The sequence below is a fragment of the Gorilla gorilla genome, chromosome 18, assembly GCF_029281585.2.
Source record: "Gorilla gorilla gorilla isolate KB3781 chromosome 18, NHGRI_mGorGor1-v2.1_pri, whole genome shotgun sequence".
Classification (NCBI taxonomy): Eukaryota; Metazoa; Chordata; class Mammalia; order Primates; family Hominidae; genus Gorilla; species Gorilla gorilla.
This window is the reverse complement of record NC_073242.2, coordinates 35,685,222-35,708,511: the sequence shown is the minus strand read 5'-3', so window position 1 is coordinate 35,708,511 and position 23,290 is coordinate 35,685,222. Positions and strand designations below refer to the sequence as shown.

At 46.5% G+C, this 23,290-nt stretch overlaps 1 long non-coding RNA gene across 1 annotated transcript; it reads left to right on the top strand.

Moving 5' to 3' along the window:
• Positions 1 to 5,648: 5,648 nt before the first annotated feature.
• On the top strand, positions 5,649 to 21,972 carry LOC129527644 (uncharacterized). The gene is made up of 4 exons (XR_010131355.1): positions 5,649 to 11,681; positions 12,177 to 12,251; positions 18,236 to 18,353; positions 21,955 to 21,972. It is a non-coding gene; the product is annotated as an uncharacterized lncRNA (long non-coding RNA).
• Positions 21,973 to 23,290: the final 1,318 nt, after the last annotated feature.

Sequence of the window (23,290 nt, the reverse complement as noted above, 5' to 3'; positions counted from 1 at the left end):
CTACTAAAAATACAAAAATTAGCTAGGTGTGGTGGCACATGCCTCTAGTCCCAGCTACTCAGGAGCCTGAAACAGGAGAATCGCTTGAACCCGGGAGGCGGAGGTGGCAGTGAGCCAAGACCATGCCATTGTACTCCAGCCTGGGTCACAGAGTGAGACTCCGTCTCAAAAAAAAAAAAGAAAAAGAAAAAGAAAAGAAATTGATATTTTAAAACCAGTAAGAGAGTTTGATTTGCAACCAAAAAAAAAAAAAAAAGTTTAACCAATAGGAGGTTATTTTGTTTTAAGAGCAGAAAAAATAGGATGAAAATAAATCAGACAGGTAGCTACCTATTTGACACATTCCTCCAGCTTACCCTGAATAAACCTGCCCAAGTATGTCCACTATCCATCCATCCCCTGAAAGGGACTGAGGAAGATCTATTATCTAGACAAATTCTTCTGGGACATAATATTTGGACATTTTAAACTTCCCCATAATCTGTCATGCATTTTCTGTTTGATTCATCATTGATCGACAAGCCAATTACTGTTCTTACCTACCATTTTATATTCAGGGACATTTAGTTCTTTTTTTCTTTTTCTTTTCTTTTTTTTTTTTGGGTGAGACGAAGTGTCAATCTGTCACCCAGGCTGGAGTGCAGTGGCGCGATCTCGGCTCACTGCAACCTCCACCTCCCAAGTTCTCATAAATGTTTTCTAGAGTTTTTTGGAACCCCAAATTTAATATGACATTCAGATCAAGATGCAATAAACAAACATTTATTGATCACAAAAAAAGAGAGAAGGCTAGGTGCAGTGGCTCACACCTGTAATCCCAGCACTTTGGGAGGCCGAGGCAGGTGGATCACATGATCCACCAGAAGTTTGGGGCCAGAAGTTTGGGACCAGCCTGGGCAACATGGCAAAAACCAGTCTCTACTAAAAATACAAAAAGTTAGCTGGGAGTGGTGGTGTGTGCCTGTAATCCCAGCTACTCAGGAGGCTGAGGCTGGAGGATCACTTGAGCCTTGGAGGTGGAGGTTGCAGTGAGCCAAGATTGCGCCACTGTGCAATCTTGTGCCTGGGTGACAGATCGAGACTCTGTCTCAAAAAAATAAGAAATGAAAGAGAGAGAGAAGGAAGAGAGGCCAGATGAAGTGCTGGAGGCTTCTGAAGTGGTACGTAAGAACCAGGAATGGAGAATGTGTAGTTAGGGACAGGAAGAGAAAAATCCTAACCATAGTGTCTTTATTTATTTATTTGTTTGTTTGTTTTTTGAGATGGAGTCTCGCTCTGTTGCCCAGGCTGGAGTGCAGTGGCACAATCATGGCTCACTGCAACTTCTGCCTCCCAGGTTCAAGCCATCCTCCTGCCTCAGCCCCTCTAGTAGCTGGGATTACAGGCATGTGCTGCCATGCCTGGCTAATTTCTGTATTTTTAGTAGAGATGGACTTTCGCCATGTTGGCCAAGGTGGTCTCAAACTCCTGACCTCGGGTGATCCACCCGCCTCGGCCTCCCAAAGTGCTGAGATTACAGGCATGAGCCACTGCGCCCGCCAATGGTGCCTTTAAACAGTACTCTTGATTCCAGGTGACAGAAATTCAAATTAGCCTAAACCATCATGTATTGGCCCATGAATCTAAAATGTCCAGTGGCAGAGCTGGCTTTGGTCATAGTCCAGGAGCTCAATGGTCTGTGTCACTTGTTTCTACTTTCTCTTTGTTGATGTCATTTCAACAGGTTATTCTCTGGCAGAGGCAAAGGTGACACCCAACACTCCTGCCTCTATCCTACCTAGCAACCCCAAGGCAATACACTCTGTCTTGTCCAATAGCTGCAGCAGATGTCTTGGGTTTGAGCCTCATTGTCCCTTCTGAGGGTCACATGACCACACCCGAACCAATCAGTGAGACTGGCGAGGCTGGGTGAACTGTCTTGAATGGCTAGACCTGGGTCTTAACAGCCACCCCTGCAGCCAGCCCCACTGAGAGGGCTGAGGGCGGGTGAGTCAATGGTTCCCCAAAGGGAATTTAGGGTACTGTTTCTGAAAAAATGGACAATGAAGGCTGAGTGGAAACAGCAGTCATGGAAAGCACACAACAGACAAGTGCCTTTCTCTCTGCCTCTGCCACTCAAGGCCGCCTTAAGTTCCTCCAGTGTGCTAATTGTTCCCCCGGGTCTTTTGAACATGTTCTGTGTTTTTTGAATGCTCTTCCATACCTGTGCCTAAGTAACACCTGCTTATCCTTCAGCTGTCAGCCCCAACATCATCTTCTCAGGGAAGCTGTAGCACTTGTATTTTCCAAAAGTGGCCACAATTATTCATTCATGAGTAGATGCTCAATAATATCTTTTGAATGAATGCATGCATGAATAAAAGGTTAAAATGTAAACAAAGTGATCTTACACTCTTATTGAGAAGGGTGGCCTGTGTTCCCTTCCGTTGAATCCAGAGGAGCTTGAGGCTACTGTGGAACTGACATGGTGTGACTTTTTTTTTTTTTTTTTTTTTTTGAGATGGAGTTTCACTCTTGTCACCCAGGCTGGAATGCAATGACACAATCTCGGCTCGCTGCAACCTCCATCTCCCGGGTTCAAGCGATTTTCCTGCCTCAGCCTCCCAAGTAGCTGGGATTACAGGCACATGCCACTACACCCAGCTAATTTTTGTGTTTTTAGTAGAGACAGGGTTTCACCATGTTGGCCAGGCTGGTCTCTAACTCCAGACCTCAGGTGATCCATCCGCCTCAGCCTCCCAGGGTGCTGTGATTATAGGTTTGAGCCACTGCACCTGGCCAATAATATCTTTTGAATGAAAGAATGCATTAATGAAAGGTTAAAACGCAAACAAGGTGACTTTGACACTCATTGTGAAGGGTGGTCTGTGTTCCCTTCCCTTGAATCCAGACAAGCTTGAGGCTACTGTGGAAGTGACATGGTGTGACTTCTGAAACTGGTCATAAAAGGTGAAAAGCTGGCCGGACATCGTGGCTCACACCTGTAATCTCAGCACTTTGGAAGAATGAGGCAGGAGGATCACTTGAGACCAGGAGTTCCAGACCATGGGGGAGTGGAGTGGACTGGGCTGTGACCTGCCAAGGGCAACAAGCAAGACCCTGTCTCTCTCTCTTTTTTCTTTTTTTTAATAAAGATGCCAGCCTGGCCAACATGGCAAACCTAGCCTCTACTAAAAATACAATAATTAGCTGGGCGTGGTGGCACTCACTTGTAGTCCCAGCTACTCAGGAGGCTGAGGCACAAGAATCACTTGAACCCAGGAGGTGGAGGTGGCAGTGAGCCAAGATCATGCCACTGCACACCAGCCTGGGTGACAGTGAGACTTTGTCTCAATTGAAAAAAAAAAAAAGAGATATGAAAAGCTCCAGCTCCCACTTGGCTCTCTTAGGATGCTCCATCTTGGAACCCAACCACCATGCCATAAGGAAGCTCAAGCAGCCCGTGGAGGGGGCCCCCATAGAGAAGAACTGGGATCCCTGCCCACAGCCCTGGCTGAGTTCCCATCTGACAGCAAATACCAAATTGCCAGCCATGTGACTGAGCCATCCACAAAGTGGGTCTTCCAGAATCTTGATAACACTGTACTCAGTGACAGAAGCCAGACACAATAGGCCACGTAGTGTATATTCCATTTGAAGTGTCTAGAACAGACAGATCTATAAAGACAGAAGATAGATGAGTGTTTCCAGGGACTAGGGGAAGAGGGAATAGAAGAGACTGCTAATGGTATATGTTCTGTTGTTGTTGTTCTTGTCGTTGTTGTTTAGAAACAGGGTCTCATTCTGTCACCCAGGCTGGAGTGCAATGGTGCGATCATAGCTCACTGCAGCCTGGAACTCTTGGGCTCAATTGATCCCCCTGCCTCAGCCTCCCGAGCAGCTGGGACCACAGGTGTGCGCCACCACATCCAGATAAGTATAGGATTTCTTTATAGGGAAAAGGAAATATCGTGGGATTAGTAACAATAGTTGTACAATCCTGTGAATATACTAAAAAACATTGAATTGTATGGTTTCACATGGTGAAATTTATGGCATGTGAATTATATCTCAGAGCCAACCAAAAAAAAGTGGGTCCTCCAGCCCCTGTCAAGCTGCCCCATGTTGAGCATGGCATGTGGAACACAGACTTGCTGTCCAGGCCACATCCTGCCCAAATTGCAGATTTGGGGGTGAAATCAATAATTGTTGTTATTTTAAGCCACTAAGTTTTAGGACAGTTTGTTGCATAGAAACACGTGCTGTCCAACCTGCTAACTTTGTGAAAGCTCATCTCTACTAAAAACACAAAAATTAGCCAGGTGTGGTGGCACATGCCTGTAATCCCAGCTGCTTGGGAGGCTGAGGCATGAGAAGCGCTTGAACCTGGGAGGCAGAAGTTGCAGTGAGCCGAGATGGTTCCACTGCACTCCACTAAAAATACAAACATTAGCCAGGTGTGTTGGCACATGCCTGTAACCCCAGCTACTTGGGAGGCTGAGGCATGAGAATTGCTTGAACCTGGGAGGTGGAAGTTGCAGTGAGATGAGACGGTGCCACTGCACTCCAACCTGGGCAACAGAGCAAGACGCCATCTCAAAAAAAAAAAAGAAAAGAAAAAAGAAAAAGAAAGAAAGAAACACATGCTGATATGGAAGCCTTCCATTACCACCAACCTAGGCTAGGTTATGGCCCCTGTCTGTCTCAGAATCTCTGCATTTTTCATTATAGTATTTATCTGAGTTTGTAATTAAATATTTGATTAATTGCTGCCCTTTCTCTTGGCCAGTGAGCTCTATGTGAGTAGGGACCGTGTTTACTTTTTTGAGACAAAGTCTTGCTCTGTTGCACAGGCTAGAGTGCAGTGGTGTGATCTCAGCTCACTGCAACCTCCACTTCCTGGGTTCAAGCGATTCTCCTGCCTCAGCCTCCCAAGTTGCTAGGATTACAGGCATGTGCCACCACCATGCCCAGATAATTTTTGTATTGTTACTAGAGACGGGTTTTCTCATGTTGGCCAGGCTGGTCTCAAACTCCTGATCTCAAGTGATCCACCCACCTTTATCTCTGAAAGTGCTGAGATTACAGGCATGAGCCACCTCACCCAGCCAGGATCCTGTTTATTATATTTACTCTAGTATCCTTAGTGCCCGGTACATAGTAGATGCTCAATAATATCTTTCGAATGAATGAATTCATGAATGAAAGGTTAAAATGCAAAGAGATTTAGGGTCCAAGTGGAGGGTTCCTAGGGTCTTCCTACTTGAGTAGGAAACAGAGTGACCAAAGAGCAGGTGGAGGATGGAGGTGAGGTGGAGGATTTGTGGAGAATGGAGAACATCTGGGAAGGGCAGAGGAAGGGTGAGGAATTTGACAAGAGAAAACTGGAGCATAAATAAGTTCTTACACACATAATCCGGGCCGTCTGGTGTCGAGGCGACAAGAATGGAGACCATGGAGGAGTGGAGTGGACTGGGCTGTGACCTGCCAAGGGGGGAACGGTGAGGAAATAACCACTTTTTTTTTTTTTTTTTTTTTGAGACAGGGTCTAGCTTTGTCACCCAGGCTGGAGTGTAGTGGCATGATCTCGGCTCACAGCAACATTAGTCTCCTGGGCTCAAGTGATCCTCCCACCTCAGCCTCCCAAGTAGCTGGAACTACAGGTGGGTATCACCATGGTCAGCTAATTTTTGTAATTTTTGTACATATGGGGTTTCGCCATATTGCCCAGGGTGGTCTTGAACTCCTGAGCTCAGGTGATCTGCCTGCCTCAGCCTCCCAGAGTGCTCAGATTACAGGCATGAGCCACTACGCCCAGCCCACTTGTCGAGTGCCTATTATGTCCTAGGCACTGTGCTAAGTTGTTGCATGCATTAGTTCATTTTATTTATTTATTTAATTATTTTATTTAACTTTTTAAAATTTTATTTATTTAATTTAACTAAGTGCTCTTCATGCATTAGTTCATTTTATTTATTTATTTATTTATTTATTTATTTATTTATTTATTTAATTTTTTTGAGACAGAGTTTCACTCCTGTTTCCCAGGCTGGAGTGCAATGGCGCCATCTTGGCTCACTTCAAACTCCCAGGTTCAAGTGATTCTCCTGCCTCAGCCTCCCAAGTAGCTGGGATTACAGGCACCCACCACTACACCTGGCTAATTTTTGTATTTTTAGTAGAGATTTAGTAGAGTAAAGTGCTGGGATTACAGGCGTGAGCCACCGTGCCCGGCCCATCTTATTATTATTATTATCATTAGTTTTTGAGATGGAGTCTAGCTCTGTCACTCAGGCTGGAGTGCAGTGGCACAATCTCAGCTCACTGCAACCTCCACCTCCTGGGTTCAAGCGATTCTCTTGCCCCAGACTCCCGAGTAGCTGGGACTACAGGTGCAAGCCACCACACCCGGCTAATTTTTGTATTTTTAGTAGAGACGGGCTTTCACCATGTTGGCCAGGCTGATCTCGAACTCCTGACCTCAGGTAATCCACCCGCCTCGGCCTCCAAAAGTACTGGGATTACAGATGTGAGTCACCGCACCTGGCCCATTAGTTCATTTTAGCCACGATAATATCCCAGGAGTTAGGTACTATTATGGCCTCCTTTTAATAGCTGTAGAAATGGAGGCTCAAGGACGTGTGAGGTGGCTCACACCTGTAATCCCAGCACTTTGGGAGGCCAAAATAGGCCTATTACTTGAGGTCAGAAGTTTGAGACCAGCCTGGCCAACATGGCAAAACCCCATCTCTACAAAAATACAAACATTAGCTGGCATGGTGGTGCATGCCTGTAATCCCAGCTCGTCGGGGGGCCAAGGCAGGAGAATCGCTTGAAGCCAGGAGGCAGAGGTTGTAGCAAGCCAAGATTGCGCCACTGCACTCCAGCCTGCACAACAGACGGAGACTCCAACAAAGAAAGAAAGAGAGAGAGAGAGAGAGAGAGAGAGAGAGAGAGAGAGAGAGAGAGAGGGAGAGAAGGGGAGGGGAGGGGAGGAGAGGGGAAAGGGAAAGAAAGAATGAAAGAAATGGAAGCTCAGAGAGGTGCAGCAATTTGCCCAAGGCCACACAGGTACCCAGGATTCACCATCCAGTTCAGTGTAACAACAGAGCTTGCACAGATAACCAGGATGCTGCAGTGGGGCTCTAGGTGGAAAATCAAAGCTTCAAGGAGATCAGGGACATGTGTGTAAGAATCTTCTCACGAACCAGTGCCGCAGGGAGGGTCCAGTCATGGAACCAGGTGCCACCTCACCTGGCTGAGTTCAAGATTGGCTCTAACCCAAATCACCTGCAAGACCTTGAGCAACATACTTAACCCTTCTCTGCTTCAATTTTATTTTTGTTACGTTGATCGAAAGTCAGAAAGGAAAGGAAGTCCTCATTGGTACAGAGGTTAGGAAAATTGGAAGAGCTTTTGGAGAGGGTATCAGGTTTATCCTACATTCTTTATCAGCATGAAAAAGTCCTCCTTTGGGCTTTTTGTTTGTTTTGATTTTTGTTTTTTGTTTTTGGGGTTTTTTTGAGACAGAGTCTTGCTCTGTCGTTCAGGCTGGAGTGCAGTGGTGTGATCTCGGCTCACTGCAGCCTCTGCCTCCCAGGTTTCAGCAATTCTCCGCCTCAGCCTCCTGAGTAGTTCAGACTACAGGCGCCCACCACCATGCCCAGCTAATTTTTGTATTTTTAGTAGAGACAGGGTTTTGCCATGTTGGCCGTGCTGGTGTTGAACTCCTGACCTCAGGTGATCCACCCACCTCGGCCTCCCAAAGTGCTGGGATTACAGGGTTGAGCTAGCCAAAAAAGTCTTCATTTGGTTAAGTACAGTGGCTCACACCTGTAATCTCAAAACTTTGGGAGGCCAAGGTGGGAGGATCACTTGAGTCCAGGAGTTCAATACCACCTTGGGTAACATAACAAGAATTTGTCTCTACAAAACATTAAAAAAAAAAAAAAAATTAGCCAGGTGTTGTAATGGTATGCACCTGTAGTCCCAGCCACTCAGGGAGGTTGAGGTGGGAGAATCGCTTGAGCCCAGGAATTCAAGGCTACAGTGAGCTATGATTGTACCACTGCACTCTAGCCTGGGCGACAGAGCAAGACCCTGTCTAAAAAAAAAAAAAAAAAGGCCGGGCACAGTGGCTCACGCCTGTAATCCTAGCACTTTGAGAGGCTGAGGCGGGTGGATCACTTGAGGTCAGGAGTTTGAGACCAGCCTGGCCAACATAGTGAAACCCCATCTCTACTAAAAATACAAAAAATTAGCTGGGCGTGGTGGTGGGTGCCTGTAGTCCCAGCTACTCAGGAGGCTGAGGCAGGAGAATCACTTGTACCCGGAAGGTGGAGGTTGTAGTGAGCCAAGATCGCGCCATTGCACTCCAGCCTAGGCAAGAAGAGCGAAACTGCATCTAAAAAAACCAAACCAAAACAAAACAAAAAACTCTTCACGCTAGGATCTGTGAGTTCATTAGAACAACTACACATCATAGATTTGTCTAGTCCAGCCCAAGTATCAAATACTCTGTCTACTTGCTGGACAGATGAAACTAAAGGACCTTGAACCGGGCATCAGACTGTTTTTGCATCTGGCCAAGTCTCTTTCCAGCTGTTTGACCTTGGGCAGTTCCCTTTAACTCCCTAAGGCTTGCTTTCTTCATCTTAAAATCAGGATGACAGTAGTATCTACCTCTTGAGATCGCGTGAGAAATAAATGCAATGATGCATGAATAATGTTTCATACTGTATCTAGTATAGGGTGAGTACTTCTTCAAAAATAACAGCCACACCTTTTCCTAGGATTGCATGCAATGCAATAATATTGCAAATAAAGGCGGTTGTTGTTTTCTTCCTTAATAAATCAGGAGAGAATTAGGATTCTTTTGGGATTCAGACTAATCTCTTTGAACCAGCAGTTTGAATTTGGTTGCCATAGTGTCCTGGGCCATGAATGGCTGATAGAGAGACATGTCATATTTTCAACAGTTGCCTTGACTTGTCTGATGAGATGCCATTTCTATTAAGTAGCTGTCTCCAATTTGTAAAATTCCATCTGTGGCTTTCCCCAACCCTTATTTTCCAACAGCCTCTCACTCCAGGTCCTAAGAAAAGGCATATCTACCTGGAAGAAAAGAACTAAATCTTGGTAAAAGACATTTACCTTTTCTGAACTCAACCTTTAGTTTTTGTTCAACTGAATTCCCCTGACAAAATGCATTTCAGCAAGATTTACTTCCAGAATTTCTTTATCTCTAATGCTTTTAGTAAAGAAGGCATTGAATGAATTTATTGCTCATCCCTCTGAAAGTGACCTGAGAATGTCAACGTACCTGGAGGATTTATTTTACTTCCTCTAAAGGACTGACAGTAATATCCAGCACCTTCCCCCAACTAAGAACATTCCACTTTGAGGCCAGGTGCAGTGGCTCATGCCTGTAAGCCCAGCAATTTGGGATGCCAAGGCGGGAGGATCGCTTGAGCTCAGGAGTTTGAGACCAGTCTGGGCAACATAGCGAGACCCCATCTCAATTAAAGAAAAAAAGTCCACTTTGAAACCTCTGGGCAGAGTGCAGTGGTTCACACCTACAATCCCAACAATTTGGTAGGCTGAGGCAGGAGGATCGCTTGAGGTCAGGAGCTTGAGACCAGCCTGGACAACATAGTGAGACCTTGTCTCTACAAAAAAAAAAAAAAAAAAAAATTTAATGAAACTTCTCACGTGACAATTTTAATCATGAGAATGATGCACATGCCACAGTCTGGAACTTGGGATCTCAAATGGTCATGGATTCCGTGTTCTCAGTCCCCACACAGAAGGGAGGAGGGCTGGCCTTTGGACTCCCCCAAATCTGGGTTTAAATCCCAGCTCCACCACTTTAAGTCTGGTTGCTCTGGGCCAGTTATTTAATGTTCTCTAAACATCAGTTTCGTCTGTGAGATGAGCTACCTTGCAGGACTTCATTCGGTCCTTCTACAAATATTTGTTCTACCGGAGCAGAGCAGGATAACAAGGCATCTGTCCTGTAAAGCAGTCCACTGGGCACCCAATGTGAAACAGAGCCTCAGCCCCACATAGGCTGCAATGCCACAGTGTGGTCCAGGGTCAGGGAATTCTGGGGAGCTCTGAGGGTGCCTACATTCCTGCTGTGCTCCTGGCACACATTGAGGAGAACGCCCTCTGCTCTGAACTTACTGAGTGATGAGTCACCCTTGAGCACCTGAGGAAGTGGAGCAAGTAGACCATAGGCAGCCTGGAATTGCCCCTGGTTTCTAGGATTGAGTCACAGCCTCCCTGGAAGACTTGAAAGAGAGATCAATTCGATCAAGGCTCCTGGGCTGGATCAAAGCCTAGGAAGTGGGGGAAAGGGAGGAGGAAGTTGGGCTTCTCCACGGTCCCAGCAAAGGCCTCAGCCTACAAATATTCTACAGATATTTGAAGAAGGACTGAATGAAGTCCCGCAAGGTAGCTTATCTCATGGATGTAACTGACATTTAGAGAACATTAAGTAACTGGTCCAGAGCAACCAGACTTGCAGTGGTGGAGCTGGGATTCGAACCCAGATTTGGGGGAGTCCAAAGGCCAGCCCTCCTCCCTTCTGTATGGGGACTAAGAACAAGGAATCCAAGATTATTTGAGATCCCAAGTTCCAGACTGTGGCATGTACATAGTTCTCATGTTTAAAATTGTCATGGGGAAGCCGGGCGCTGTGGCTCATGGCTGTAATCCCAGCACTTTGGGAGGCAGAGATGAGCGGATCACTTGAAGTCAGGAGTTCAAGACCAGCCTGGCCAACATGGCGAGACCCCATCTCTACTAAAATATATAAAAATTAGCCAGGCATGGTGGTGGGCTCCTGTAATCTCAGCTACTCGAGAGGCTGAGATGAGAATCACTTGAACCTGGGAGGCGGAGGTGGCAGTGAGCTGAGATTGCACCATTGCACTCCAGCCTGGGTGACAGAGTGAGACTCCGTCTCAAAAAAAAAAAAAAATTGTCCTGTGGGAAGTTTCATTTTTTAAAAAAAATGTTTTCATAGAAACAAGGTCCTACTATGATGCTCAGGCAGGTCTCAAACTTGTGGCCTACAAAGGCCTCAGCTTACTCCCTCAGCAAGCTCTGCCATTGAGGCGATCCTACAGAATTGTCCCAAACTGGGGTGAGAGGGCTGGAACTTGATACCCCAGCATGGACCAGGCATCGGAAGCGGCCTCCCCTCGAGCCAGGGGTATGACCTCGGACCTGGGAGAAGGGCATTGGTGATGCACCTCTGTTGGAAGCTTCCTTTATCTCTATGCCCCTCCCTCTTCTCAGACTTTCCACCCCCCAAGATACATTTGAGAAGAACAATCGAATTAGCCAGGAAAGCTTTAGGAAGAAATGACATTTAAACAGACCTGGAGACCAGGCACGGTGGCTCATGCCTGTAATCCCAGCACTTTGGGAGGCTGAGGCAAGTGGATCGCTTGAGCCCAGGAGTTTGAGACCAGCCTGGCCAACATGGTGAAACCGCATCTCTACTAAAAATACGAAAAATTAGCTAGGTGCAGTGGCACACACCTGTAGTCCCAGCTACTCGGGAGGCTGAGGCAGGAGAATGGCGTGAACCTGGGAGGCGGGGCTTGCGGTGAGCCGAGATCGCACCACTGCACTCCAGCCTGGGCAACAGAGCGAGGCTCCGTCTCAACAACAACAACAACGACAACAAAAAGGTAGACTGAGACCTGGAGAATGAGCAGAAATTAACCAGAACAGGAGGAAGTTTCCAGGCTGGGGGATGGGCACATGCAAAGGCCCAGTAGAGAGGGGGCTGGGGGAGAGAAAAGAAGAGAGGAGGGCGAGGGAGAAGAAAGAGGAGGAGGGGGAGGAGATAGAAGGGGAGGAGGTGGAGGAGGAGGAGGAGGGCTGGGAAGAGGGAGGAGGAGGAGGGCTGGGTGGAGGAAGGAGGAGGGGGAAGAAGATGAAAGAGGAGGAGGGGGATTGGGGAGCAGAAGAAGAGAAAGGAGGAGAAGGAAGAGAGAGAGTTTGGGGGAGAGAAGGAGGGCAGGGGGAGGACAGAGAAGTGTCTGCAGTGAAACTGAAACAACTGAAAACGGCTGAGCAACGTTGGGTGAGTGGAGCAGAACTGGGGTCAAGTTGCACTGACTCAGCCATTTACTCAGAAGCAACTTCAACCCTCCAAACCTCAGTTTCCATCTGTAAAACAGGCATGATCACATCTGTCTCTCAGCTGTCTTCAGGATGCCATGAAACGACACACACACAATAAGGGCACCATCAATGTGAGTTGCTCTTTTTTATTATTATTGGCTATAGCTGAAAAAAAAAATAATGGTTAATCTGTTAATAATATACCTGTGGCCTAGAAAAAGTATGAAAAAGAATTCAAGAGTGGACAAATGTTTTCTTCAAGTGCCGGGTGAAATATTTTAAGTGAGTTCTGTTGCAGCTTCTCAATTCCTCTGTTGCCATGTAAAAGTGCCCATAGACAATGCATTAAGAAACAGGCAGGCGGCCAGATGCGGTGGCTCACGCCTGTAATTCATCCCAGCACTTTGGGAGGCTGAGGTGGGTAGAATGCTTGAATCTAGGAGTTCAAGACCAGTCTGAGCAACATGGTGAAACCCTATCTCTGCAAAAAATACAAAAAATTAGCTGGGCATGGTGGCATGCACAGGTAGTCCCAGCTACTTGGGAGGATGAGATGGGAGGATCGCCTGAGCCAGGGAAGGTTGAAGCTGCAGTGAGCCCTTATCACGCCACTGCACTCCAGCCTGGGTGAGAGTGAGAACCTGTCTCAAAAAAAAAAAAAGTGGAGGGCATGGCTGTGCTCTAATAAGATTACAGGCTGGGCATAGTGCCTCATGCCTGTAATCCCAGCACTTTGGGAGGCTGAGGTGGGAGAATTTGAGACCAGGAGTTCAAGACTAGCCTGGGCAACATAGCGAGACTCTGCTTCTACAGAAAATAAAAGAAGTAGCCAGGTGTGATGACGCACAGCTGTAGTCCCAGCTACTCAGGAGGCTGATGTGGGAGGATCCCTTAGACTGGGATGTTGAGGCTGCAGTGAGCTGTGACTGCACCACTGCAGCCCAACTTGGGTGACAGAGTTAACCCCTGTCTGGAAAAATAAAAAAAAAAAGAAAAACAAAAGATTTTACATTTCTACAAACATTTTATATTTCTACGGAAAAAAAAAAGAGAGAAAAAAATGTGCACCTCTCGCATCTCACACATGGATTACCACTCGCTCCCACTATTTGTTGGTCCAGCCACATTTCCAGAATTGTGTGGGTGCCTGAAGGGTCAAAAGGACTCCTATAGGCAGCCTATGGGGCATGGCGCTAGACGGGCCCTCAACAACGAGCAAGAGATACTCAAGACAGTGAAGAGGAGGGGTTATTGGGCTGTACTTGCCCACAGCTGGTTGCGCACAGTAATGCATGTACATAGTTAAAATTTTAAATTAGGCTGGGCACGGTGGCCCACACCTGTAATCCCAGCACTTTGGGAGGCCGAGACAGGAGGATCACTTGAGGTCAGGAGTTCAAAACCAGCCTGGCCAACATGGTGAAACCCTGTCTCTACTAAAAATACAAAAATTAGCCAGGCATGATGGTGTGCACCTGTAATCCCAGCTACTCAGGAGGCTGAGGCACTAGAATTGCTTGAACCTGGGAGGCGGAGGTTGCAATGAGCCCAGATTGTGCCACTGCACTCCAGCCTGGACAATAGAGCAAGACTCAGTCTCAAATAAATAAATAAATTAATAAATTAAAATAAGTCTATGGACAAAAGTAAGGCTGGGTGTGGTGTTTTATGCCTGCAACCCCAGGCCTTTGGGAGTTTGAGGCAGGAGGATTGCTTGAGCCCAAGAATTTGAGATCAGCTTGAGCAACATGGTGAGACCCCATCTCTACAAAAAATAAAAATAGCTGGGCGTGGCGGCACGTGCCTGTGGTCCCAGCTACTCGGGAGGCTGAAGGATCAGTTCAGCCTGGAGGTCGAGGCTGTAGTGAGCTATCATGGTGCTATTGCATTCCAGCCTGGGCAACAGAGACTGTCTCAAAAAGAAAAAAAAAAGTAAGTCTCCATTGAACACCGACCCTCAATCACCGAGTCCTCACCAGAGGACATTTTTTATTTTTTTGAAACACAGTTTCACTATGTTGCCCAGACTGGAGTGCAGTGGTGTGATCACTACTCACTGCAACCTGGACCTCCCAGGCTCTGCAGGTCTTCTCACCTTAGCCTCTGGAGTAGCTGGGACTACATGTTCACTCCACCATGCCTGTCTAATTTTTGTAATTTTTTTTTTTGTGTGTAGAGATGGGGTTTCACCATGTTGCCCAGGCCGGTCTCAAACTTCTGGGTTCAAGCATTCATCCCGCTTTGGCCTCATAAACTGTGGGGATTATAGGCATAAGCCACTGTGCCTGGCTACAAGTTCTTTTTTTGTGTGTGTGAGATGGACTTTAGCTCTTGTTGCCCAGGCTGGAGTGCAGTGAAACGATCTTGGCTCACTGCAACCTCCGCTGCCCGGGTTCAAGTGATTCTCCTGCCTCAGCCTCCTGGGTAGCTGGGATTACAGGCATGTGCCACCACACCTGGCTAATTTTCCTGGGTAGCTGGGATTATAGGCATGCTCCATCATGCCTGGCTAATTTTTATATTTTTAGTAGAGACGGGGTTTCACCATGTTGCTCAGGCTGATCTCAAACTCCTGACCTCAAATGATCCACGCGCCTTGGCCCCCCAAAGTGCTGGGATTACAGACGTGAGCCACCGCGCCCGGCCTACAAGTTTTTACTTCACTTGGGCAAACACCTAGTTTTGGGATTACTGGGCCGAGTGTACCTATGACTTAATAAGCAATTGCCAAACTGCTTTCCAAAGTGACTATACCACTTTGTCTTCCCACCAGCAGTATATGTGTGTTTGCCAACAGTATTGTCAGTAGTCTTTATTTTAGCCTTTCTGAAAGGTGTGCATAGTTTTTTCTACTATCAACAGTGAATGAATATTCTTATACTTATATCCTTTGTAAGTAGGTGTGATTATATCTGTAAGATATATTCTTAGAAGTAGGTTTGATGAGTCAAAGGGTGTGAAAATCTGATTGGATATTGACAAACTGCCTTCTGGATGGTGGTGTTGATTGCCTACCTACCAACTATGTATGGCCGTGCCTGTTTCGACATATCCCCAGCAATTCAGTGTGTTACTCAATGTCAGTGCATGTTTTTAATGTATGTATAAAGGTATTTATTTTTTCAGAGATGGGGTCTTGCTCTGCTGCCCAGGCTGGAGTCCACTGGTGCAGTCATAGCTCACTACAGCCTTGAACTCCTGGACTCAAGCAATCCACCTGCCTCAGCCTCCTGAGCAGCTAGGAATACAGGCGTGTGCCACCATGCCCAGCTACTTTTTTTTTTTTTTTAAAGACATGGGTTCTTGATTTGTTGGTTTGGCTGGTCTCAAACTCCTGGCTTCAACTGATCCTCTTGCTTCAGCCTCTCAAAGTGCTGGGATTACAGGCATGAACTGCTGTGCCTGGTCATTAGTACATGTTTTTTTTTTGTTTGTGAGACAGAGTCTTTCTCTGTCGCCCAGGTTGGAGTGGAGTGGCGCATTCTCGGCTCACTGCAACCTCCACCTCCCAGGTTCAAACGATTCTCCTGCCTCAGCCTCCCAAGTAGCTGGGATTACAGATGCCTGCCACCATGCCCAGCTAATTTTTGCATTTTTGGTAGAAATGGGGTTTCACCATGTCGGCCAGTCTGGTCTCAAACTCCTGACCTCAGGTGATCCGCCCGCCTCGGCCTCCCAAAGTGCTGGGATTACAAGCGTGAGCCACCGTGCCTGGCTGTTTGCTCTTTTCTTTTGTTTTGTTTTGAGTCGGAGTCTTACTCTGTTCCCCAGGCTGGAGTGCAACCTCTGCACCCCTGGCTCACTGCAACCTCTGCCTCCTGGGTTCAAGCAATTTTCCTGCCTCAGCCTTGCGAATAGCTGGGATTACAGGCCTCTGCCACCACGCCTGGCTAATTTTTGTATTTTTAGTAGAGATGGGGTTTCACTGTGTTGGCCAGGCTGGTCTCGAATTCCTGACCTTGTGATCTGCCCGCCTCAGGCCTCCCAAAGTGCTGGGATTACAAGCGTGAACCACCGCATCCGGCCTTGTTTGCTCGTTTTTAAAGACAGGTTCTCCCTATGCTGCCCAGGCTGTTCCCCCTCCCTTTAAAAAAAATAGTTAACAATTATTGATTGTATATTTCAAAATAACTAGAATACTTGTAATGCTTCCAACACAAAGAATGTTTGAGGTGATGTTTATCCCAATTGCCTTGACTTGATAATTACACATTGTATATGTGTATCAAAATATCACATCCCTCCCCATAATTGTGATATATCAATTTTTCTTTCTCTCTTTTTCTTTTCTTTTTTTTTTTTTTTGAGAAAGGGACTCACTCTGTCGCCCAGAGTGGAGTGCAGTGGTACAATCAGCCGTCCAGGCTCAAGTGATCCTCTCTCCTCAGCCTCTCGAGTAGCTGGCATGCACCATTATATCTGGCTAATTTTTTTTTTTTTTTTTTTTTTTTTTTTGTAGAAATGCGTCTCATGTTGCCCAGCTTGGTCTAGAACTCCTGAGCTCAAGCAATCCTCTATCCTCGGCCTCTGGCGTAACTGGGACTACAGGCATGCACCACCATGCCGGGCTAATTTTTTGTATTTATTTTGGAGAGATGGAGTCTTGCATTGCCCAGGCTGATCTCAAACTCACGAGCTTAAGCAATCCTCCCTCCTCGGCCTCCCAAAGTGCTGGGATTACAGGGATGAGCCACCGCACCTGGCCAATGTATCAGTTTTAAAAACAATAGGCATGGAACCAAAAGTATGCTGGAAGTTCCTGGGAAAGAGGTTTCCTTGCTCTTAGGTGGTTTTTGTTTGTTTGTTTGTTTGTTTGAGGTGGTGTCTTGCTCTGTCGTCCAGGTGGGAGTGCAGTGGCGCGATCTCATCTCACTGCAACCTCTGCCTCCCAGGTTCAAGCGATTCTTGTGCCTCAGCCTCCCAAGTAGCTGGGATTACAGGCGCCTGCTACCACGCCCGGCTAATTTTTGTACTTTTTTTTTTTAGTAGAGACGGGGTTTCACCAGGCTGGCCAGGCTGTTCTCGAACCCCTTACCTCAGTCTCCCAAAGTGCTGGGATTCCAGGCGTAAACCACCGTGCCCTGGCAGCTCTTAGGTGTACTTTTCTTTTTTTTTTTTTTTTTTTTTTTTTTTGAGACGGAGTCTCACTCTGTCGCCCAGCTGGCTAAAGTTAAGCACTAAGGTGCCAGCAGCACCCCACAGGGCTCTCAACTGCCTCAGTCCCCGCCCTCCCTCCCGTCTCACTCAACTGGGCCCTCCGAGAGCGCTAGCTGATTGGTGGAGTCTCTGGTCGACATTCACCACCCACTCAACCGCAGAGCTCGTAAACTGAGAGGGGCGGAAGTAGGCGGGGCGAGAGCTGTGCGCCTATTGGCTACAGACCTCGCCGCAGAGTGAGTGGGGCGGAGCTGCGCGTGCGCAGGGCCTGGCGGCCGTTGAAAAATGGCGACTGTGGCGGAGTTGAAGGCTGGTGAGTGCGAGCAGGGAGGCCTCCACATGGGAAGCGTCGGGCCGTCATCTTGTGGAAAGGATGGGATGGGAGGAGAGCGCGCGGAACACATGGGTTGGCTTTTACAGGCGTCATTCTTCGGTGTGAGGGCCTGCGGGGAGCGTCTGGCTGCTGTCTCGGCCCGTGCGCGGGGAGCTCTTATGGGGAAGAGGTTGCCCACTGGCGAGTTTTAAGCCAGTTTGGAGCTAAAGGAGGAGTTGCGTAATCTTCAGGCACCTAAGAGGCCTACAGGCCTGCATCTTGGGCCCCTGGCGCATCTTCTTGGACCCTGCCAGGGGCTGGAGGACTCGGACCAGGCTTGGCACTCCGGGCTGATGACTACAGTTTCCACAACCCCTATTGGGTTAGGCACTGCCCTAAACAATTTGCTTGGTTGTCTCGTTGGGTCCTTACAACAACCTGTTAAGTAGCCCTCCCCTCCCTGCTTTTTTTTTTTTTTTTTAAAGAGGGTCTCTCTGTCGCCCAGGCTGGAGTGCAGTAGCGCGATCACAGCTCACTGCAGCTTCGAACTCCGGGACTCCAGCTATCCTCCCACCTCAGCTTCCAGAGCAGGTGGGAATACAGGGGCTCTTCACCACGCCCGGCTAATTTTTCTATTTTTTGTAGGCACGGGGTCTTACTGTCGAACTCCTGGTCTCAAGCTATCCTCCTGCCTTGGCCCCCTCAAAGTGCTGGGATTACAGGCGTGAGCGCCTGGCCCCTTTTTCATCGGAAGAAGCTAGAGGTAAAAAGTTTGCTGGCCTGGCCGTTCTCCTGTCTTTTCAGGAAAAGATACTCTAAGCTAGTTATGTGTGTCATTAATGACATTTGTACACTGTTTACTTTGAAGCAAATGTCCAGACAAGTAATAGTAATAATAGTTATCATTGAGCCTCATGTGTCAGGCACTACTCAACTCAGCCTGTGTGTTACCTGATTGTAACAACCCTATGCCCATTTCATAGATTGGGAAACGAGGTACTGAGAAGTGAAATAGCTCAAAGTGATTTCACTGGAAAGAGACAGCATGGGAACCTAGTTGTGACGCACTGGAGCGCCAGGTCTTAATCACTGAGCAATATTGCTGTCCAATAAATAAAACCAGTTCCAGTTTGCAGGGAACCCAGGGTTTAAACTAGTAATTCTTAGAGATTTTAGGGAGGAGACGTGTATAAAAGTGTGTATTTGGGGCACAGGGCTGGTGAACAATCATAAAACAGAACAGGCATGCATCTGTCCACAAGAACAGACTTCACATGAATCTGCAGATCCTGTTCCCAGGGAAATACACATCACATGTAATATTGCATACATTTTCAGAGGATTTAAAGGTACACTTGGAATGGGCCAACCACAGTGGCTCATGCCTGTAATCCTAACACTTTGGGAGGATCGCTTGAGCCCAGAAGTTTAAGACCAGCCTGGCCAACATAGTGAGACCCCATCTTTATTTTAAAAATAAAAATAAAAAAAAAAGAGCCGGGCATAGTGGCCTGTGCCTGTAGTTTCAGCTACCCCACAGGCTGAAACAGGAAGATCGCTTGAGCCCAGGAGATAGAGGTGACAGTGAGCTACAGTGGTGCCACTGCACTCCAGCCTGGGTAACAAAATGAGACCTTGTATCAAAAAAAATACAAATTAAAAAATAAAATAAAAAAGGTACTCTTGAAATATAAGCGAGGTTAAGACCTTTCCGAAGAAGTTTTGATGGCCCAGTGTTCTAAGCATAATAGAGGGAAAGGTAAAATGCTATGGACCTCCAAAAGAAACCCGGTGAAAACTTGTTTGCCAGCCAGTTACCTTACATTTTATGGGCTTTTACCTTTTTTAAGCACGATCATGTTTTTCCTTCTTACTTGGTTCTATCTCTGAGAGGTAGAGCTCATTATTTTAGAGAAGGCAACTGAGGCATGGGTTGGTAATCCACCACTGAGGTGCTGATGAGACATGCTAGCTTTCCTCATTCCACTGTCACTAATTCTCGTTTCTCTGTCCAGTTTGAGGCTGTCCTGTGTGCAATACAGAGTAATTGGGACAGGATCCTTGCCAGTGACAGAATCTCTCCATCCAATTTCCAAAGATGGAATTAGAGAATAGGGGTTCAGTTATGATTCTAAGAGTACAATAAGGCTGTACCTTCCTTTTATGGGCCTGTTACAAACTCTGATCAGGTGATAACTGTACTTAACCTATCTGCAAGAAGGTTGAAGGGATGCTTTAAAAATGAGGGGAAAGAAACGTCAAAAGTCAGTGAAGATTCTCTTTAGTCATATGATCCAGGGTTATAGTTGACGTTATTTATTGAAGCTTAGAAAGATCTTATGTCCATACTGACTTGGATAAGCTCCTGGGCTCTCTTTATGGATTTTTGTTATTGTGGTGTACTTAACTTGGTGCCTTTGGCAGGGTGCAGAACAGTGTTAAACTACATTGATTTCCCAGTAGTGTACAGCAATGTATTATAATCCTCCTAGGTGACACCTACTGAGCTCTTGCTATGTTCTTGACTCTGTGGATGAGATGTGTTCATTCTCTGAAGTTGTCATTTAGCCAGTAGGAACTGTTTGAAAATAAAAGTTGCAGATCACTACAAGGCATGGTGCCAATTCAGTCCTAAGACCCCCATTATCTATACTAAGTATGTACAGCCAAATCCCATGATCATAACTGCTTTGTCATGGTGACTCCGGCTAATCAGTAAGTTAGATTTCCATTCTGCATACACATCCCTGATTACTTAAGATGGCATTGATATAGTCACGTGCTAGATTTCTAACCAGGCTTAAAATTTCAGAATCCTGCTGTTCTAAGGAATTAACTCATAGTTGTCTTTAAAACAACGAGGCCAGTGGGCGCAGTGGCTCATGCCTGTAATCCCAGTACTTTGGGAGGCTGAGGCGGGTGGATCACGAGGTCAGGAGATGGAGACCATCCTGGCCAACATAGTGAAACCCTGTCTCTACTAAAAATACAAAAATTAGCCGGTCGTGGTGTGGCACACCTGTAATCCCAGCTATTTGGGAGGCTGAGGCAGGAGAATTGCTTGAACCAGGGAGCCTGGGGATTGCAGTGAGCCGAGATCATGCCACTGCACTCCAACCTGGCGACAGAGCGAGATTGTTTCAAAATAACAACAACAAAAAACCCAACACCTTTTCACTCCCTAAAGGGTTGTGGATTATCAAAGGTTTGTGTTTTTTTTTTTTGGTTGGTTGGTTGGTTGGTTGTTTGTTTTAGACAGAGTGTCACTCTTTCGCCCAGGCTAGAGTGCAGTGGCACCATCTCGGCTCACTGCATCCTCCACCTCCCAGGTTCAAGTAATTCTTGTGCCTCAGCCTCCCAAGTTGCTGGGACTACGGGTGCGTGCCACCACACCTGGCTAATTTTTTGTATTTTTTTTAGTAGAGAGGGGGATTTCACCTTGTTAGCCAGGATGGTCTCCATCTGCTGATCTCGTGATCCGCCCGCCTCAGCCTCCCAAAGTGCTGGGTTACAGGCATGAGCCACCATGCCCTGCCATCAAGGTTTTTACACAGTAATCCAACAGACTTCTTTTATGGAATGTAGTTGTTTTCTTTAATCATCTTTCTAGACCAGAGGTTGTTAGTGACAAGCAGAACCTGTATGCAGTGGCAGACACTCTTGAAAATATATGAGAGACTGGGGCTTAAGTTCAGGTCGCAGTAAGCAACTATAATCCTATCCCCCCGCCTTTTCCCCTCACTAAAGAATTATGTATTGGCCGGGCACGGTGGCTGACGCCTGTGATCCCAACACTTTGGGAGGCTGAGGTGGGTGGATCATGAGGTCAGGAGATTGAGACCATCCTGGCCAATACAGTGAAACCCCCTCTCTACTAAAAATAGAAAAAAGAATTAGTTGGGCGTGGTGGCATGTGCCTATAGTCCCAACTACCCCGGAGGCCGAGGCAGGAGAATTGCTTGAACCTGGGAGGCAGAGGTTGCAGTGAGCTGAGATCGTGCCACTGCACTCCAGCCTGGGTGAAAGAGCGAGACTGTGTCTCAGAAAAATAAATAAATAAATAAAGTAAAAAAGAATTTGTATTAAGACTACAACCCTTAAATTGCTGATGATGTAGGAATAAACTTGAATTTGCTCAAATATATTAAGACTAAATCACTGCAACATGAGAACTATATGTTTTAGTATAAACATGGCTGGTGGTAGTTAGTGTAATTGTTTAATAATTTGTCACAATGTTTAGATTAAGAGCTGCTTGAGAGCTGTTTTTGTACCATTTACCTTTTCAACATTTCTTTTCAAAGTATGCCTAAGAATGACAAATTTACTCTGTAACTGAAGCCTTAATATTTTATATCGAACAGTTTTAAAGGACACCTTGGAAAAAAAGGGGGTATTAGGGCATTTAAAAGCAAGGATCCGAGCTGAAGTTTTCAATGCCCTAGATGATGACCGTGAACCCCGACCATCATTGTCTCATGAAAACCTTCTAATTAATGAATTAATTTGAGAGTATTTAGAATTCAACAAATATAAGTATACAGCATCTGTCCTCATAGCAGGTAAGTGGTTATTATTTATCACATAAAATCTGTTTCTCCCCTTTCCCCAGTTCTCAGAAACTGTTTATCCTAGAAATCTAATTCCCTTACCAAATAGTGCCATCTGGGTGACTGGGACACAAAAATCACATAGGTTCTTTCTGTAGCTTAAACAGATTCTTACAAGGGAAAATACATAACTAAATAATCACTTAAACTAGGCATGTACTTGGAAAAATCATCTATAATTCCTGTAACTGAGAATAAACAATTGTTGACATTTTGTCCTGTTTGCCACCAGTTTTTTCCTGTGTATTAAGCTTTAAAAATATATGCTGATTAAGTATATTATTTGTTAAAAAATAGGCTGGGTAGGTGGCTCACACCTGTAATCTCAGTGCTTTGGGAGGCCGAGGCAAGATTACTTGAGCCTAGGAGTTCGAGACCAGCCTGGGCAACACAGGGAGACCCCATCTCTGGAAAAGAATTTTTAAAATTAGCCATGCATGGTGGCACGTGTCTGTAGTCCTAGCTGAGGCTGAGCAGAGGTCGGGGAGGGGGTGATCATGTGAGCCCATGTGCTCTGGGCTTTAGTGAGCCATGATCGCATCACTGCACTCCAGTCTGGGCAACAGAGAGAGACCCTGTCTCTTTTTTCTTTTTCCAGAGACAGAATCTCGCTCTGTTGCAAAGGCTCGACTGCAGTGGTGCGATCATGGCTTATTGCAACTTTCACCTCCTGGGCTCAAGCAGTCTTCCTGCGTCAGTCTCCCGAGTAGCTGGGACCACAGGTGCATGCCTCCATGCCCAGCTAAATTTTTTTATTATTTATAGAGATGAGCTCCCACTATGTTGCCCAGCCTGGTATTGAACTCCTGGGCTCAGGTGATCCACCTATCTCAGACTCCCCAAATGCTGGGATTACAGGCATGAGCCACTGCACCCAACCCCTGTCTCTTTTTTTTTTCTTTCCTTTTTTTTTTTTTTTTTTGAGACGGAGTCTCACTCTATTGTGATCTCAGCTCACTGCATCCTCCGCCTCCCGGGTTCAAGCAGTTCTCCTGCCTCAGCCTCCCGAGTACCTGGAACTACAGGTGTGTGCTACCAGGCCCGGTGAATTTTTGTATTTTTTAGTAGAGACGGGGTTTCACCATATTGG